The sequence below is a fragment of the Schistocerca piceifrons genome, chromosome X (genome assembly GCF_021461385.2).
Source record: "Schistocerca piceifrons isolate TAMUIC-IGC-003096 chromosome X, iqSchPice1.1, whole genome shotgun sequence".
NCBI lineage: Eukaryota > Metazoa > Arthropoda > Insecta > Orthoptera > Acrididae > Schistocerca > Schistocerca piceifrons.
Genome location: NC_060149.1, coordinates 424,871,341 through 424,885,795, shown reverse-complemented (window position 1 = coordinate 424,885,795; position 14,455 = coordinate 424,871,341).

The following is a 14,455-nucleotide window of genomic DNA, read 5'->3' as shown; positions in this document are numbered from 1 at the left end:
AATTAAGAGAGCAACCTGTCACTGCCATTTAGTCTACAGTTCTACAAAACAGAATTTGCACACATAAGATGTGATTTGTTCCTTAAAGAATGTGATCAGGCTGCTATAGTTTTTATTGTACTTGATACAAATAAATCAAATATTTTTCAAAACAAAATTATGCCAATAGTGCAGGCATTCAACCAAACTTTGATAGGTGTGGCCCGAAATTACTCGTAATTTTCTGATATGGACTCACACCCCACTATCAACAACCAAATGGAAACGACATTGTACAGGAAGTATATTGTAGGCTGATAACTAACCAAACAGATTCAAAGACGTCAACGACCCTCTTTTATTAAGGTAAATTAAGTTAACAATAGCGTCTGGTTCCTGTTTCAATTTCAGTAAGAAATTGCCTATAGCTGTCATAAACCACGTGTTACAATAGAAACAAAATCAAAAACAAAATTAATTTGATGATTTGCTAATTGAGTGGTCAGTAGGACGAAAAATATGAATAGGATTCTGAGGAATTTTTCAACTGGTTTTCATTAGTTAATGTTGCCTATGAGATAGGGCCAGAATTATGTGCACGACTAAAAAGTGCTATAAATAAGACGGCGTAATTCGTTATCAGCGCCTGCTTTCGTCATGATTAAGTCACCAAATTGTGGTTTAACGAGACTAGGCATTTAATGTTTTGAACCTTCTAATGTAGTTCGTATTCAGTCTCTGTAAGTAGAGACAACAGCGAAGCAGTATGGACATCCAGTGAATAAACTTGACAACAATGTCTCGGAAAAATTTCGGCTTGGTAAACACACAGAATCGCGGGAAACATTATTTGATTATTCACGCAAACCATAGAGACTTCAGTGGTGTGCAAAGTATTATTGCACTATGGAAGGCCAATAATAGTCATGGTCGTCTACCTGCGAACCACATATTATACTAACCAATTTTATGCCATTGCAATTAGTTATTGGCAAATGGCAAACAGGGCATTATGGCTTTTTCTGAATGCCACGTAACGTATTCCAAATATGTGCCTTATTATTAATCTTAATTGCAACTTATACTATTACACAACATTGTGAAAGATTGCAAGCAACTGCTTGGACTGCTGGAGGGTATTACAACCCTGTATATCACTCGTAAAATCCATATTATGATATACAATATCGGTATTACGCAAGTTTAAAGATTTTGGAAATGTGATATTGATGAAGATCTATGTCTGATACAAACTTATGCCTGTTATAAAAGAGTTGTTATTTTCTACGTGAAAATCAGTGCAGTATCTTTCAGGAGCCGTATTTTAAGTTGCCAGTAATTCAGTCACTGTCTCTAATGGCATTTTTACCTCATAAAAAAATCCCATTGACATTTGAAAGTCGTTTCTGCACCTAAAATAGCCGAAATTACATAAAAATGAGGCTATAGGGCATCATTTGCATCTGATCAGCGCCACAGCTTACTTAAACAAAGATAGTACGTTTCCAGCTCTGTAGACGATACTACTGAGATGTACGTCAGGTTGCTGGAAACGTATGATATAGTGTTTCCAGTTGGAAATATTCCATACTCGTCAGATGCTGACAATCATTTTTTGTTAGAATAAACACAGTTGCAATTGTGTCACTGATTAAGAATATTAATTTGCAAGAACGTTACATATCTGTCAATAAGATCTTCATATCGCTGAATATTGCAATTTGAAAGTCAAATTTTAACAAAGTTTTGTATTGTTTATTTAACTGGTCAATATAGAAAAGACGTAGGAAATTTTCCACAATTTTACTTTGTTGTTATAAATAATGATGCGTAACTTATTACCCACTGATATTCACATAGATTTATAGGCCATAAATTTTTGTCGGTCTATAGAGAGATGCTACATTTATACATACTAGTCACATTTTTTTCCGGTGGAAACGTGTTAGATGGCACTACCTTTTCACGTTCGTTGTCTCCATTCTTTGAATATAAGGTAAACATTGGGCTATCAGGTACGTCTGCTCTACGAAATAGTGAGAATGCTCACACAACCTGAGCTAACAATCGTCTGGAAAAGCATCTACCGTCTATTGAAATATCTTCAGAATGCCCGGGATTGTTCTGTGGCCAACGTCAGTAGATTTGTTAGGATTAAGTAGGGTTTCATGTGGTTAAGGGAAAGTTAAAAATTTCGTAAAGTAATTCAGTCAGTGTTTAACACAGCTGTTCTGCAGCATAACTATGACGAACACTTTATCTGATTTTTTTTTTAATTTTTAAAAACCTATGATAACTATTAGTACGGAATTAACATTGTCTGAAGAAAGCTGTATAGCATACCTATACTTTCAGATGAATTCAGTAGTTAGGAACTGATGAGTCCAATATCAGCAGTTGGTTACGTTTATAAACAACCACAGAACATTCTTTATTTGTACAAGTGTGTTCCGTTTGTTCAATTTTCTCAATGGTGACGACTTATGATTAAATAGGAAAATAACATTCATTGTTGTTTGACACAGAAATCCTCAACTGAGTTCAGGGTTAGAGAATTTTCTTTTTATTTGTTACTAATATACCGTTCTGCTTTCCTTTTATTCATTATCTGCTTGGAGAGCAACTTCTGTTAACCTCTGCGAGTCGTAGGGTACATTCATATGGGTTCAGACTTTAGTCTATGAGTTTTACTTGTATCGTTTAGTTATCAACCGTACAAATCAGACCGATGGCCTCAGCAGTTTGGCCCCTTAGAAATTCACACACACACACGCATACAATTCAAGTAATGAACAATGTTCCAAAAATACATTTTTCGCTGTGTCCGTACTGCAATCTTAAATCTCTATTAAACTTCTCTAGCATAGCCATAATAGACAATTTTAATTTCTGCTCTTCTCCTCAACTTCTTCTTGTGACTTGCCAGAACATCATATTTAGATAATCAAAAACATATCTAACGTTGACTAGTCTCACATTCCACAGTCACACTTTCAATGTCACTGCTACATACCATCATACAGTGATCCAAATTCTTTTAATTCTACAGATTGCTAGAACATTCTAAAACAATAATCCCGCATTTCCCATATTAGGGACTGCAATTTTACATTTGAGTTCTGCAAGTCACTGGTAAATGAAACGGTGAAAGGGGGTGACGGGGGGGGGGGGGGCTGAGGGGGTATTCTATTTCATTGGATAGCTGGGTCAGGATCGAAACAAGCGTTTCCCAATGTGAATCCAGTGCCTTAACTACTGGGTGGTTATAATTAAACTGCGGTAGTCACAGAGCTCCAGTGTGGACTGTAATCGTCGTACGGCAGCGAAGCTTGGTAGATATTCTAATGCATTAATGCGGAACCAATTTTGGCTATCAGGTGCAAATCTTGCACTGTACTGCGTCTCGTCGACGCCTCCATTGTTCATATTGAAAAACTTGTGTAAGTGGCTCTTAATAATAACATCAACATTACGCCTTTCTCGTTTGTTTGACCTTTTCTGTCCACGTCTCGTTCCTAATCGATTACATGTGGAAACATGTCTATACATCTTTCCTGCAGTCACAGCGCCAGTTTGTACCATGTGGGCAAAATTGGAACTAATTGTTTTTTCAGCGTAAATCGATTCCACATTAACGCATTAGAATATCTGCCAAGTTACGTTGCCATACGATAATTACGTCCCACACCGGACCTCTGTGAGTAGCTACACTTTAATTACAACCAACCGATATTTCACATTCGTCAGTGAAAGAGTTTTTCCACTCTGTATACAATTATTTAAACGCTGTGGTTGCAGTGTATAATTACTCTACGTTTCTGAGCTGAGATTAGTTCCTGAAACTTTAAGAGAATCTTTTCATGAGATAAACGATTCATTCTTTAAGTTAATGCTATTGTAGACTGCTCAACATTCTTACGAATTTGCATAAAGCAACGATCATCTGCAGTCTCCACTTCAGATACTTGATGAATATCACCTCACTGTTTTGCCAGGCAGGGATACTGCGTTCTTAAACGGTATTGCAGGAAAGTATTTTGCAGATATTTGAACTTCAATTTGACTCTGTGTTGCCGTTGAAACACGTCCTCTTCGTACTGTGCCTGTAGCTTAACGTTATTAACTGCTAAGCATTCGTATGTTGAGACAGGCTCCGCTTGAGCTTCCTTAACTCTGTTATGGAATGTTATGAAGTTTAATAGCCTGACAATGTCAGCTGCTGTAGTGGAAATGAGTTAGATTTTTCAGTTTAATAAAGAGCGGCACCTTGCCTTGTACTATAATGAGGACCATGTGCCACACCTAACAGAAAGATTCAACCGTAATAATATCGCACTGGTCAAACCTGTTTGTCTCTTGATATTAGATTGCAATATGTTATTATGTTACCAATGAAAAAACTGAGACTGTAGATAATATGGCCTGAGCGCGTAGTACGAACACAGTAGCTCCTGTGTCATTGTCTTGAATATAATATCCGTTTCGATACTCTGCCCCCATGGTGAATTGAAGTCCAAGACAACCCTTGGCATTGTAACAGCGAACAAATCCCCGATAACTAAATTTACTTGCAAGCCTGAGAGGCAGCGCTGTAGAAAAAATGGATTAACATTCGCATCAACTAATTATTTAAACAGTTGTTATCATGATCTGTGACTAGGCAGTGTCAAGAAGGCCTTCAACAGAAGATTCAGCCATTGATGGACTGACACACCATTCTAGTCTGACAATCATTACACATACCACTTAGAAGTACTGAATGTACGAAAGAGGTTGCTTACTGAAGGCTGTGCGTAATCATCGTCAGCTTGGAGGCCATACCAAGGTACAGTCATGGAGATCGTTCAGAAAATACAAATAAGAGCTGCTCGATTCACCAGTGCAAGAGCGTCTCAGAGACGCTGAACAACTGAAGGGATGGACGGAAGGAAGTGCTACCCAGCAAGCACGTATTTTGAGTTACTGCACGCTAAATGCTTGGTTAAATTGAAAGTCAACTATGTAAATGCAAGCAGACAAAACACTTAATACTGAAGACGGGCTTTCTAGCGGTACATGTGTCAATACTCTTTAGGATCATGTGGTGCATTCGATTATACGAAAGGTAATGTCTTATAATGAGGATTAATATTTTCTTCCGCTGACCCATTCAGTTTCCAGTAGGATATCCTAAAATAAACAAGAGTTATCACTATTAAGACTCCGAGGACGTACGTTACAAGGCGATTCAAGAATCCTATAGATTGCTATGACACTTAGTTACATGTTCCATGAATCGTTTTGCATGATAGATCGTAACGATGTGGAACGAGCCATTTTACATTCACATCGCAAATTAATTTGTACATACGGTTACATTCTGAAAATTTCTAAGTTTTTTTAAGGAAAAAATATATACAGATGTGAGTTAGTAATTCCTACCCACCTCCTTTTGCACATTACGGTAATATTCTTCTACGGAATAGAGTGTTGTCAAGGAGAAACTCTCTCAGTTTAATATTAAAAGTGATCAAAATTTTTGTTGCAGCATTGTGAACCCCTTTTTGTGCGAAAGGTAACCTTAATGCGGAGTAATGAATGTCATATGTTCTTCTGGTATTGTAGCTATGTACCTCATTGTTCCTTTTTTACTGTACTGGATTATTTGCAACAAACTTCATGAGAGAATAAATATACTGAAAGGAGTAGTCAGAATGCCCAACTCCTTAAACAGATGTCTACAGATGATCAAGGGTGACCACCACATATTATTCTTACAGAACGTCTTTTCGCAATGAAGACTTTCCTTTCTTTCTCAAGGATGAGTTACACCAGAACATCATTCCATATGACATCATTGGAAGAAAATATGCGAAATATGTAAACTTACTGGTTTGTCTCTCCCCAAGCTTTGCAATGATTCTAAGAGCAAATGTGGTGGAACTAAGTTGTTTTAGGAGCTCAAAAAAATATGTTTTTCCCAATTTAAATTCTTGTTAATATGGATATCTAAGAAATTTTAAGTTATATCCTATTTATTATTTGCTCACCATGTGTTACACTTATCGTAGGTGCAGTAACTCTACATCTGCAGAACTGAATATGTTGTGTCGTTTTACAATTCAAGGTGAGGCTATCCGCAGAAAACTAGGCAATGATGCTTTTCAGAACTTTGTTTACCATTTCTACTGTTTCTGTATGTATGGTTCAAATGGTTCAAATGGCTCTGAGCACTATGGGACTTGACATCTTAGGTCAGCAGTCCCCTAGAACTTAGAACTACTTAAACCTAACTAACCTAAGGACATCACACACATCCATGCCCGAGGCAGGATTCGAACCTGCGACCGTAGCAGTCCCGCGGTTCCGGACTGCAGCGCCTAGAACCGTACGGCCACCGTGGCCGGCTCTGTATGTATGCTTGTATTAATTACAATACTAGTGTCATCTGAAAATAAAACTAATTCTGCTTGTTGTATACTAGACTGGAAATCATTTACATATATAAGGAAAAGTAGTGGACCTAAGATTGAACCTTGGCGAACCACATACGTGACGTTTCCCCATTCAGAGTTATGTCCCTGGACTGTATTGCTTGAATTACCAAGTATTACTTTCTGCATTCTTTTGGTGAGATATGACATTATCCATTGGATGGCTATACCATCAATCCCATAAAACGTCAATTTATCAAGGAGAATACTGTATTCACACAGTCAAATGCCTTAGAGAGGTCGCAGAAAATACCAGCCGCGCAATTTTATTATTTAATACTTGTAAAATCTGCTGACTGATCGTGTAGATGGCATTCTCTGTAGAGCACATACTGTGATTTGTTGACGATACTATTGTTGCTAAGGTGAGATACTATTCTAGAATACATCATCTTCTCAAAAATTTTGGAGAATGATGTCAGCACTGAAACAGGTCGGTAGTTACTGACATCTTAAGGAGGGATTTAACAACGACATACTTCAGTATCTCTGGAAAATGCCTTGAGTTAGTGATGCATTACGTATTTCAGATAAGATAGTCCTTATTATATGGGAACAAATTGTTAGTACTCTGTTAGAAACACCATCAAAACCATACGAGTTTTTATTTTTGAGAGAATGTGTATTTTCTTAATTTCAGAAGGAGAAGTTTTTGATACATTAAGCATTAAGCATTTTATGAAAGTTACATTTTCAACATACTTCTGTGATTTTGCTCTTGGACTGTTTGTCCCTATACTTTCTACTGTATTTAAGAAATGATTATTAAATGCATTTGCTAGATGTGACTCGTCATTTATAGCCCTTACATTCAGTTCAGTAGTGACGTTTCCTGGTCCTGTGGCTGGCTGTCCTGCCTCTCGTTTCACTATATTCCATATAGCATTAAACCTCTTGTCGGAAGTACTTATTTCTGACATTATGTGGTTGTTCTTTGATTTTTTAATAACATTTCACAGTAATTTTGAGTAGCTTTTTGTAATGTGCAACTACTGCAGGATCCCTACTTGTTATTGCCAAAAGATACATTTCCCTTTTCCTTTCACAGGATACTGTAATCCCTCTAGTGATCCATCGCTGTTTAGTGTCCTTTCTGATTAGCTTATGCAGAAAGCCGTTTTCAAGTTATGATATGAACTAATCATGGAATAGATTAAATTTTATGTTAGCATTTGGTTCATTATAAATTACATCCCATGTTATCTCCTGTAAACTAGAATGCATTCGTTACTGGGTAAACAGTTGTTTTCTTACTGTGAGCTTCATCAAAGAAAACATTATCAATTAGGATCCTGCTGTCTTTATCCACCCACGTTGGAAAGTTAATTGCTGAGACTAAACTGTAGGATCCAAATAAGGTTTCCAGATCATTTTTACTATCAGAATCCTTTAGAAAATCGACACTGAAGTCACAACAGACTATTAGCTGCTTGATGCTGTCTGACAGATGGTACAGTAAGGTATCCATATTCCACATAAATAGTTCAGAATTTCCCGGTACGGATCTATATACTATTACAATTAAAAGTGCAGTATTTTTCAGCAATAATTCACAAGCACACACGCCCGTGTGTCGATTACTACAAAATCTACTTGTCTCAGTGGTTTTGAAGTTGCGTTCTGTCTTAATGTATGTAACAACTCCTCCTTTTCCTTTGTTATTTCTGCATGAGTAAGGTGCAATAGTGTAATCGTCTATACGTATGGTTATGTGGTGCTCAGACAGGCACGGAATGTCTATTTATTCAGAGCTCTCTAAATTTTCCAAACAGACAGAAAGCTCTTCTACCTTACTACTCAGACCTCTAATATTTTAATGAAGTAATCTAACCTCTTTTTCTGTGCATTATTAAGCATTTTGTGGGGTGCTTCTATTATCTTCACTTCTTTCAAAACAGGGTGCCTGAATCCTGATTCTAACCTAAAAAATGAGGCCCTCTGACACCAGTAACCACAGGGATGTTGCTATGTTTGATGGTGGACCCCCGTATATTATCTGCAAGAAACTCAGACAATCTATCTTTCCCTCTCCTGTTCAAGTGTAGGCCATGTCTAGTATATTCCCATCTGCCAATAGTAGCACCTGGCATTGCACTCATATTAAGCTTTGTTTCAGTCAGCAGTAGCCTTCTCAACTCAGTGTTCACACAGCTCACAGCAGCATTTATCCATGGCTGGTCATGGCGCTGCAGGACCTCCACAAAACATACATTTATGTGTGTAGTTGCTACTCCTATTTCATCCAGGTAATCCCTAATGCTGCAATTACTGTTCTTAGCCAAGCTGTTCCCAGCTCCATCAACTACAGTAAGCTGATGCTCTCTGCCGAAACCTTCGCGCAAATTCCCTATGTCCTGCAGCATGTCACCTGGCTAAAGCTAGCACTTGGCTCGTGATCTGGTATCCTGCCCCTAATTTGTCCTGCAAAATCTGGCTTGCACCCCTCCCATGCTACTACCTAGCAGTAAGATCCTTTTCTTCTTACTCTCTTTTGGTACCGACCTACATTGAAATTATTTGCTAGAAGTCTGCAGCACCCTACTGTGTCCTGCAGCTGGATGGGGCTCTTCCCCTCCTGCTTCAGGTAACAAGTCAAATGTATTCGATACTGTTAGCTCAAATGTAGAGGAAGTTGCAGAGCTGTTCTCCTTTCGACCATTGCTCGTTACCTTAACCTGGTTCCCAAGCTCTTTTCCCCCCTTCAATCCATCTAGTTCAAATTTCGCGTGATGTAACTCAGCCCGAAGGACACAAATCTTTTCCTCCTGCTCAGTGATTCTTTCGTCTTTTTTGCAAAGCCTATAGTTCTATGGGAGAGCTTCGTTGAGTTTCCCATTCTATTCCCGACTACAGCCACACCAGTGAAATTCCAACCCACAGTCTACACATACCACTCGCTCTTTGACTATCCCACGGAAAAAAATTAGACCTACACGTTAGCGCTTCAGATGTATGATATAACGTAAAAAGTTAATTGTTCCCTCTTACAATAAGAACTTAGCACTCCCTCAACTCCAGCATTCCTTACACGGCAGGAATGAGATCAGTCTCGGAACTTTTTGGACGGACAGTGTATGTGAGACCTTTTTTCTTTCAGCAAGATTTTCCAGCGTGGAAATGATATTGCTGCTATTTATCTAGGAAAAAAAGCCTCGTATGTTATTGTTTCTTTTGTGGTCTTCAGACCGGAGACAGCTCTGATGCAGCTCTCTGTGCTAGTCTATCCTCTGCAAATATCTCTATATCTGCGTAACTATTGTAGCCTACGCCCAACCGAACCTGTTTATTGATTCGATAAGGTTCAAATGGTTCAAATGGTTCTGAGCACTATGGGTCTTAACTTCTGCGGTCATCAGTCCCCTAGAACTCAGAACTACTTAAACCTAACTAACCTAAGGACATCACACACATCCATGCCCGAGGCAGGATTCGAACCTGCGACCGTAGCGGTCGCGCGGTTCCAGACTGTAGCGCCTAGAACCGCTTGGCCACTTCAGCCGGTGATTCGATAAGGGAAAGAAGATAAAGTATCAACGTTCCGTCGACTATACTCATTAGATACAGGGCACAGGCTCGGACTGGGGATAGGAAGCGACAGACTCCTTTGAAATGAACTGTACCGGAATTCGTCTTAAGTGATTTAAGGAATCACGAAAAGCCTAACTATGGATGGCTGGAGGGGAATCTGAGCAATCATCCTTCCAAATACGAGTCCATTGTGTTGTCTCTGCAACAACACTGTCGGCTAGTTCTAAGAGATGCAGGAACTCGATGTAGTTTAGGCTTAAATGTATGGAAGAAATGTGGCGCTATTTTTTTTCCGCTGTAATACAACTTAAGTCTCGACCACAATTTTTTTTTTAACTTTTGCTAATCCTCACGCGTTTTGCCGTTAAGCCATTTACAAAGGATCGAAAAAACATGTGGCGTACATAAGAAACAAAGCACGACATTGCGTAAGATGTAACAAGCATGCATCGAGAACAAGCAAGTAGAATACAATGTGAATATAGCATACTGATACATGGTATCTGATTGAAGCTCCTTCCATGAAGCATTAGTGTAAACTGGTTGGAGTACACTCATGACGTCACAGGGAAAGTAGCTCTGCCAGACGGCGCTACCGTACAAGGCTGTGCTAAGACCCAACGAATACGTATTTTTGGCTTACAAAAAAAATTTAAAATTTTATTAATCCAAGCACACTAACGCATGACGTACATTCAATGTCCTATTCATATTTTTATGTTAAAAGTACAGAAGATATTACTTGAGGCTAACACTTATTATAAGTTTTTTGTGAGCAGTTTACATAATATACGGCGTTAACGTAAGATGATGACTTGTCCTTGCCATGAGTGCGTAACATTTTATTCAAAAGTAAAAGAATACATTTTACAGTATGTTACGTTAAGTTCAGACATACAACACATTGTTGTATAAATAGTTTGTGCAAATTATACACACAACAGAGACAAAAAATGCATAACATGAAACTGGAAGACATGCAGTATTCATAAGGCCGAAGCTACTCGGGTTAAGCATAATTGGCAGGGAGTAAGGGCATTTTTATGCGTTACGTTGCACAAGGGTACGTTACAAAAAAGACGAACCATTCAGTGCTTTTCATCTAACATGATTTAATTACGAAATAATAAGTGCAAAAACAGTCAAAAGACGAAAGCGCAAACACACTCTCCTATTATTGTTGTTTATCTTACGATTTGGAAAAACAGCTGTCAGAAGACGTTTGGGTACAACTTACATAAAATGATGAAACAACACCTGAAGCACTTCAGTATAACAAACACAGCCATAATTCAAGAGTGAAGCAAATCACGTTCGAAATATTAAAGTAGAGTTCCAAATATTACATAAAAACTTCGGTGTGTGCTGTATTGCACTACAACAAAGTACACGGATCATAACATCTACAAAGCAACCTAAAGCATGTCAAAGCAAATTAATAAAGAACTGTAGTCAAGACTGAAGTTTCCTATAGTGCAATTTCAATAACTGCACAAATCGTTCCACAATGATCCAGAAATTGGTCATTATGTGATATTCGCTATACTGAGAATCTGCCGAAGTTGGAATGTTTATTAAATTACAAGCACGTGCATTAAGCTGCTAGAATATCTCATTGTTCTGAGAGTTCGTTACACCCTTGCCCATAATTCCCACACTTTTTCCAACATGTGAAGACGAGAATGAGAGTGAAAGCGTTGGATGGTGGAGTGGGTTTCGTTCCAGTTGTTTCACTAGAGCTGCTGGTGGGGACATGACACGAATTAAATGCGGTTTGCTTAGCTTTTGAACTATAAACCACTATAAAGAAGCACGTAATAGGTATTGCGAAACAGTTTACTAATATTTACTGATGTACAAGACAGTGCTGGATGTACCCTCATATGGCGAGAGGCGCGGACACGTAATACACCCACGAACGCTGTCGAACATGGTCGTTTTGAGGTTCAGCTGCTATGATATGGGGAGGCATAATGTTGAATGGCCGTACTGACCTCCAACTCTTTGAACACGGCATACTCACAGGTCATCGTTATTGTCACGCTGTTCTCCTTAAACATTTTCATTTTTATGGATGCCAGTGCGCGACCGCATCGAATAGAGCAAGTGGATCAGTTTTTGGAACGAGAGGATAATCGGCCAATGGACTAGGGTGTCCGTTCCCCCGATTTAAATCCCCTCGAGCACATGTGGGTTGCTTTAGGGAAGATGTATTGCAACACCTCCGCCAATCATCCAGCAGTTGTCAACCGCTCTGGTGGAGGTATGGAACGCCCTACCACAAGAATTCCATACCAACCTTGTTGTCAGCACGGTAGCACGTTTCAGAGTACGCATTGCCGTCCACAGTGATTCCCTACCCTATTAAAAAGGATGTGCCGCCTTTTGGAATGTCCAGGGGACGACTGTGAATCGCAGTGGCTAAAGTGTAATTATTGTCTTTGCATAAAAGTGTCATTTATGTTCGTCTTATTGCGTATTACCTTCAGTTAACTTCTGCACTATAATGTAGTAGTTCTTTCTATGTACACAGTGCATCCCAGTTCCTTTAGGACTCCTTGTGTCAAATTCCAAACTACAATGCCACCTGGTGGCAAGTTGTGGAGTTACGATCCAGAAGTTTAAAAATAGCTGTGTAAGAGTCAAAGCTGCAGCAGCCACCTTGGCCGTGAATGAAGCAGTATGTCACTGACACTTGTCGGAAAATGGCAGTGGTGAGGCTACATCAAGTTCATTGAGTCCTCTAGCGTTTGTGGGCGAGAATTCGTCGAATTCGGCGCGAATACCGAGAGGCAGGTTCCTGGTTGCTCTTCCACGACGGCACCCCAGCCCACAAAGCGAAGACTGTGCACGAGTTGTGGGCCAGAAAATACGTCACTATCCCGAGTCACGCGCCGTATTCGCCGGATTTGACCCCAGCCAACTTCTAGCTGTTCCCCAAATTGACGTTGGCAATGAAAGGACACCGTTATGATGCATTTAAGGAGATGCAAGAAAGTTGTACTGCAGTACTAAATGTCGCTCCAGAAAAAGGACTACAGTGACCCTTTCAGAACACTTTTAAGGGGGGTAGGACGTCAAACGGGCCGACGCGGAGCAGGAGAGGCACCACAGGACATTTTAATTTCCACTGTCTATACTTTTACAAATAAATTCATAAAACATTGTCAGCATGACTAGGAAGGATTCAGAATTCACACTCATAGCAGTGGAAGTTCGGAAACATAACGAAGTAATTTTTTTTACATGTGAAATTTCATCATTTTTTTCACTTACTAATGGCAACATTTGTTGCTATAGGTAAACTTTTCTTCATAAGTAAGAGAGATGGTTCGATAAATTTTGCACAGCATACAAACCATGTTTAAAGGTGTATGAAACTCTAGAATTTTCCAAATCTATTAAAAACTGTGGTAAAAATTGAGGTAATTAACTACAAAATTTGTGTTTTTTCTAAACATAAAGTTTAAAATACAACAGATCATTCGTTTTTTCATAAATTAAATAAATTCTAGAGTTTCATACACCTGTAAGTATGGTTTGTATGCTGTGCAAAATTCATCGAAGAATCTCTCTAACTTGTGAAGAAAAGTGTACCTATAGCAACAGATGCAGCCATTGGTAAGTGAAAAAATGATGAAATTTCACACGTAAAAAAAATTATTTTGTTATATTTTCGAACTTCCACTGCAATGAGTGTGAATCCTGAATCCTTCCTGGTGATGCTGACAAAGTTTTATGAATTTATTTGTAAAATATAGACACTGGAAATTAAAATGTCCTGTGATGCCTCTTTTGCTCCAAGTCGGCCCGTTTGACGTCCTACCCCCCTTAAAAATATTTCAGCTGTGTTTTGATTCAGGGCAAGACTATTTTGAATTAATGCAGTGATTTTGTGATCATAATCCATGGCTTATTTTTCATAGCAACAGTCATAAAGGAACTGGGACGCAATGTATATGTTTCATCGAGCTTTGTTACTTGCCAGTGACACATCACGGGCTAGTTACTTTCGTCCTTAAATTTTCCGCACTAGTTTATGTAATTATGATTGGAAAACACACGACACTGGTGTAATATTGTGCAATTGATTATTATACCAATGTCGTGTGTGTGTTTTTTTTCACTCATAATATATAAAGTATTGTACTAGAAACAGACGGAACTGTCAATTAATACAATATATGTAACGGTAATGAATAGGTAGATTTCGCTGGATGGTAAATCTAAAGTAACTCTGAGAGTAAACTGTTGTCCGCAGATGTTGGAAGTATGCTACGGAACGTTTTCCTAGTTAGAACTGGCCGCTGCGTCAGAATGTGGGTCAGCGAGGTAGCTCATCTCAAAGTAAGATGAGGTCGTGACGCACGAGTCGCTGTTCCCGCTTCTCACTTGGCGCTTGGCCTGATCGCCGGGATTAATTACACACGAATGCCGCTGCTGTTTTACGCCGCTGGTAGTACAGCCACTTATCA